The following is a 6,440-nucleotide window of genomic DNA, read 5'->3' on the forward strand; positions in this document are numbered from 1 at the left end:
TCATTACTAATTTCCTTTCTAATTTATTAGCCTCCTTTTTCACCTCCTCAGACTTAAATCCAAAGTTATTTTTAACATCTGTGAGTCACATGTAGATGTTCACATATCCAAAATATTTGTGAATCTCTTTATAAAAAAACCCCAGGAAGGAGGTTTATATACCTAGGGGAGTACATTTATTATTATAATGATTTTACAGATGAAGAAATTAAAGCTCAGCCAATAAGCAACTTGCTTATAGTCCTCTTATTATTAAGATGCAATTAGGGCCAGGTGTGATCCCAGCACTCAGGAGGTAGAGGCAGGTGGATCTCTGTGAGTTCAAGGCCAGGCTGGACTACATAGTGAGACTTGCTTGTTTCAAACAAGCAAACAAAAAGATACAATTAGGACCAGAACTTAAAATTTTAACTCTAAGTCATATTATTTCTCAAATATTTCTGGCAGCTTCTATGCACTTTTTCTCCATTGGAAGTCAATAGCACTGTTTTCCATACCACCCTGGTTTCTTGAGTCTTCTGAATATGTGCCTGACTCACTTTGGAAGAAACCTTCCATCTGCTTGGGCCTTCTCTGGGAAGAACATGCTCCTCTTACCTTCTCTCTCCTCACATCCCCAGTTTCTCTAATAATTCTAAGCTTCTACCTCAGAGTCAATGCAGACTCCTTCAGAGTCAACACAGATAGTAGAAGGAAGTCTGCTGTGAGTGAGTGCCACTTTGTCCTTGGGGCACACTTTACAGAGGGAGGAGGGAGGAGCCCATGATAAAATCACATCTAAAACCCAGTTACTTTTTGATGATTAAATCCATTCCAATTCATGCAAGGTTTGAGAAAAATATTTCCTCCAAGGCTACTGCATTAGAGATTTTGATGTCCATCATGAAATTTTTACATGAAAGTGATCTCTGTGTTTGAAAAGAAAGTGAAGAGAGCTGAAGAAAATGGAATCAAAGGGAAATAGGGACAAAGTCTTTTAAATGCATGTGTTTGAAGGATGAGTTCATAAGAGGATGTAGCCCAATGCAGCCTCTCAACCCAGCCACTGGGCTAAAGGAAACAAACCCATTTTGGTTTTGTTTCTTTTTTTTCGGGGGGGGGTGTCTTTTTTTGAAACAGGGTCTCCCTGTAGCCCCAGCTGTCCTGGAACTTGCTATGTAGACCAGGTTGGCCTTGAACTCACAGAGATCTGCCTGCCTCTGCCTCCCGAGTGCTGGGACTAAAAGTGTGCACCACTACACCCGGGCCATTCTGGTTTTTAATCTAACCTTAGCTGTTTGGTGTGCTAAAGATCAAACTCACACCTTGCAGTTTGCTCTACCACTGAACTACATCTCCAGCCTAAAGTTGTGAGCTTTTTGGGAGCTCCAGAGTACTTATCCTCAGCCAGGCTCACCTGAGTTTGCTGTCTTAACCTAGAATTGCTGCTAATTCATTCACCCTAGCAAGGTGACACCAGGTAAAGGCAACCACAGACTCTCATTTCACTTTCTCCTGAGACAATGGAAAGAATGACAGACACCTGCACTGAGCAGATAGATGACTTGAGTGTCCTTCTCTCCTCTGAGAGATTGGCCTAACAGTGTCACCAGGACGCCTTGGGAGCACATCCTTAACCCTTTAAGCAAAGGACAGAAGGGCAGATATGATCCGCACTGCATCTTTCAGCCTGATGGCTTTGAACAACATAAAGGGCAAAAGGAAATAGGAAGATGGCATTAAAAGAAGATTCAGGGGGTTGGAGAGATGGCTCAGTGGTTAAGAGCACTGACTGCTCTTGCAGAGGACCAGGGTTCAATTCCCAGCACCCACATAGCTGCTATGAACCATCCTTAACTCCAGTTCCAGGGGAATCCAACACCCTCTTCTGACCTCTGCAGCATTGCACGACATGGGTGCACTCACATACATGCAGGCAATACACTCATACACATAAAATAAAAATAATAAAATATTTAAAAGAAAAAAAAAAAGCCAGACGTGGTGGTGCATTATGGTGAGCGCGCTGGGCTCTCAGGGTCCCTGCGCGCACTCCCGGAATGGCACGGCGGTCCACGGGCTTCTCCACCTTGCGCCTGGAGGATGGCGGGTCTGGCCCCGCCGGCTTCTCTGTGTCTCTGTGGGTCTCTGCTGCTGGAGCGTTGTCCAGCCGTGTCTCCACCCTGATTTCACCCGTGCACCTTCCTCAATATGCAAGTTCCACCGGCCGCTGGAACACGCAGGAATAGTGTGAGGCGGCTGAAGCTGGGATCCGTGAGTCGGTGTCGGAGGAATGCCCCCCGCCCAGACTAGATTGCAGGCAGGAGACACAGACTCAGTCTAGTCAGGTTCAGTGCTACAGCTCTTTATTCCAAGTCTCAGTGACCCAGTTCCTGGTCTAGCTCCAGCTCCGCTTCTAGCTCCAAATTATTGAGAGAAGACTGGGATATTTTATACCGTAGGGGCAGTGGTAAAAGCTATAGCTGATAGGTATTTTGGGGATGCCTCATTTGTGTGTGGAAATGGGCTCCCGCCAGGCTGCCAGACTGTCAGACTGCTTGAAAAATCACACAGGAAAGCATGGTATTTCCAGAGCCAGAGGCCATGTTTTCTATGGCGGCTACTTCAAAGGAGAGTTAGGAAGATGCCAGGTACTCTGCTGAAAGGAGTCATCTGCATATGAAACCCGAGCCCGTGGGCCACCCGGACATGGAGAGACTACGAAAAACAGGAAAGCGGGGGCTAAAGGGAAACCCTTTCCAAAAAAAACCAAAAAAAAAAAAAGAAGAAAAGAAAAGAAAATCTTAGCCAGGTGTGGTGATGCATGCCTTTAATCTCAGTACTCAGGAAGAAGAAATGAATCTTTAAGATTCAGGCTAGCCTGATCTAGATAGAGAGTTCCAGGTGAGCCAGGGTTACAGGGAGACCCTGCCTTAAAAACAGAAAACAACAAATAAAGCTGGGCATAGTGGCTCACGCCTTTAATCGCAGTTCTCAGGAGGCAGAAGCTGTTGGATCTTTGTGGGTTCAAGGCAAGACTGGTCTATATAACGGGTTCCTGGCCAGCTGGGGCAACAGGAAGACCCTGTCTCAATGCAGTTCTCAGGAGGCAGAAGCTGTTGGATCTTTGTGGGTTGAAGGCAAGACTGGGGCAACAGGAAGACCCTGTCTCAAAAAAAAAAAAAAAGCCAAAAACCAAAACCAAAAAACCCAGCAACAAAAAAACAAATTTAAAAAAACAAAGCCAGATGTGGTAGTACACACCTGTAATCCCAGTACTTGAGAGGCTGCAACAGGAAGATTACGATTTTGAAATCAGCTAGGTTAGTGATTTCCAGGCCAGCCTGGGCTACGGAATGTGACCCTTTCTCAACGAACCAAAACAAAATAAAATAAAATGTAAAAGGAGATTCAAACTGCACTCTTTAGTACTCTAATCTTGCCCCAGGGTTAACAAATGAGCCAGAAAAGTTGGGCCATTTTAACATTTAGATTTTTCTAAAATTGATTCCATTTATCAAAAGGCAATCTCATGCATAAAACTGCAACCTGTGCATGTATTTGACATACAACATTGACATGACATTAAAAAAGATTAATATGTATAGGGTAGTATCGCAGAGAAATTTCCATTATACGATAGCTAGAAACAATGGTTTCTGCAAAATTTATATTACACAATCATGTACAAGAGGAAAGAAAAATTTTTTAGTCATTTGTCCATTTAGAACAAACACTACTTGTTTATTAGTTGAGGCACTAATCCCCTGCTTGGTAGTCTCTATTTTCCTTTCTTCCACCTGTGACTTTCAGGTACATTTACATTCCTGTTACTGCAATCACACTTGAATTTATCATTCCATCCACCTCCCCATTCCTTTAGTAGAACGTGCTGCCTTTCTTCCTGAATGTGGCTAAATTTAAATTTAGGTGGATAGCCCTTAGCTCTTTATCTTTTTATTATTTATTTATTTATTTATTTTTATGTATACAAGTGTATTGCCTGCATGTGTGTGTTAAGTGCACCCCTGTTGTGCAGTGCCTTTGGAGGTCAGAAGAGGGTGTTCCCTGGAACTGGAGTTTCAGACAGTTGTTAGCTGCCATGTGGGTGCTGGGAACCAAACCTGGATCCTCTACAAGAGCTTTTTTTGAGATAGTTTTTCGAGATAGTTGACTATAGTGCAATTTTTATTTATCTTTTTTTTTTTTTTTTTTTTTTTTTTTAGAAGTGTGTGTGTGTGTGTGTATGTTGCATGCAGGTGTGTGTGCATGTACATCTACCTTATGGAAGCCAGTGGTGGGTATCAGGTATTTTCCTCTATCAGTTTCTACCTTATTTTCCCAGACAGGATGGTCTTTGACCTGGGAAGGGAGAGAGAGAGAGAGAGAGAGAGAGAGAGAGAGAGAGAGAGAGAGAGAGAGAGTCTTGTGTAGACACAAAGCTATACACCTCCCTCTAGTGGTTCCTGTTGGTATCTATCTTTTGCATCTCCAATTTCTCCCAGTTCTGGGACCAGTAAAAAGCTGCTGAATTAATCTTCAACCACAGCTCTGGCACTGCTCCCCTGCTCAAACATTCAAGGGCTCTCTCACCTGCCAAATAAAATCCTAACACCCTATTGCAGTCCACCCTAAATACCTACATAATCACTATTTTGTTTTGAGACAGGGTTTCATTCAGTCAAGGCTGGCCTCAAACTCTTTATATGGGAGGGTGACCTTGAACTTCTGATACTCGTGTCTCCACATCTTTGAGTGCTGGGATTACATGAGTGAAACACCACACCCAAATTATGTGGCGTGGAGGATGGAACCCGAGGTTTTCTGCATGCTAGGCAAGCACTCTACCAACTGAACCACATCTCTATAATCTCTGCTTCTTGAAAGCAGAGCTGGATAGCTTTAGTGTCAACTTGACACACCTGGGTTGAGGGATCCTCAGTTGGGGAATTGCCTTCATTGGACTGGCCTGTGGCCGTGTCCATGGGGCACCTTCTTGATTGTTGAGGGATGTGGGAGGGCCCAGCCCACTGTGGGTGGTGCAACCCCTGGGAGGGTGGGCCTGTGTTGCATAAGAAAGCAGGCTGAGCAGGGGCCAGGGGAGCAAGCCAGTAAGCAGCATTCCTCCATGGCCTGTGCTCCAGCTTCTGCCTCCAGGTTCCTGCCCTGAGTTCCTACCTTGAGCTCCTGGATGAACTGTGACCTGGGAAAGGTAAGCTAAATAAACACTTTCCTACCCAAGGTGGTATTGGTCAGAGCGTTTTGTCACAGGAATGGAGAGACAAACTAGAACAGAAGCCTATACATTCTTCCAGGTCCAAATTCTTCTTTCCTAATCCCTCACCTAAGCATAGTGTCTCCATTGTCCTCCCACACAACCATCTGCCAGCAAATAATTAAAGATATCTGTGATCACTTTATCTCTCTGATGTTTTGTAAGGAGTTGGAGAGCAGGAAATGACTTCAAACACATTCAATAAATATCTATAGATTTGAGTAAAGTAGATATAATGGTTAATAAAGTCATTATTAGACTTTTAAAACAGAGACTTTAAAGGTGGATTGAGAGAATTGCATTGACCAGCCTTGTCCAATAGAATAGAATGAGCTACATGTATAATTTAAAGTCTCTAGTAGCCACATCTTCAAAGGTGAAATTAACTTTATTTAACCCATATATGAAAAATATTTCAATATATAATCTTGTGAATATCACTGAGGTATTTACATTCTTTTTGCATATCAAGTACACATATATCACAGCTCAAATTTGCCACTCAGAAAGTGCTTTATAAGTTGGCTTGGTGGTGCACCTCTGTAATGTCAGCACTCAGAAGGCAAAGGCAGGAGATCAAGGGAAGTCTGAGGTCAGCAAGAAATATAGAGTGAGTTCCAGATCAGCCTGGGATATGCAGTGAGACGTAGTCTCTAAGTAAATAAAGTACTTATAAGCCTTATGACTAGTGTCTAGGGTACTAGGAAGGAGCTGAGCAGAGAATAGGGGCAGAGTGCCTGTTCTACATAACTACTGAGTGGCTCTGTTAACACAGACAAAACTTTTAACCATGTCTTTCCTTCATTCTTCATCTGAAAAGACATTTTTCTTTCCAATCTTATAGGTTTCGTAATTGTATCAAATTAGAAACTAAAATGGGGATCATCTGAAAGGTTTGAAGTGTCATACGCGCTTCATTTTATATATATATTGTATATATATATCATATATGGGCAATTATAATTATTCCAAGAATAAATGCCAATGGCAGTAGTTGGCAGTGTTTCTCAATACACCTGTGATTTTCAACAGCTATCAAAGATCCTTAACAGAGGTTAAACTACTATAAATTAATCATGTCAATGCCCCCAGTGTAGCCATAATTTCCATATCAGGCACCCCCCATTAAACTGGCTTCTTTTGAAATTCTTATTCATAGCTTTTTTAGAGGATCTGGATCCCAAAG

Source organism: Nannospalax galili, unplaced genomic scaffold (assembly GCF_000622305.1).
Source record: "Nannospalax galili isolate Female #2095 unplaced genomic scaffold, S.galili_v1.0 scaffold285, whole genome shotgun sequence".
NCBI lineage: Eukaryota > Metazoa > Chordata > Mammalia > Rodentia > Spalacidae > Nannospalax > Nannospalax galili.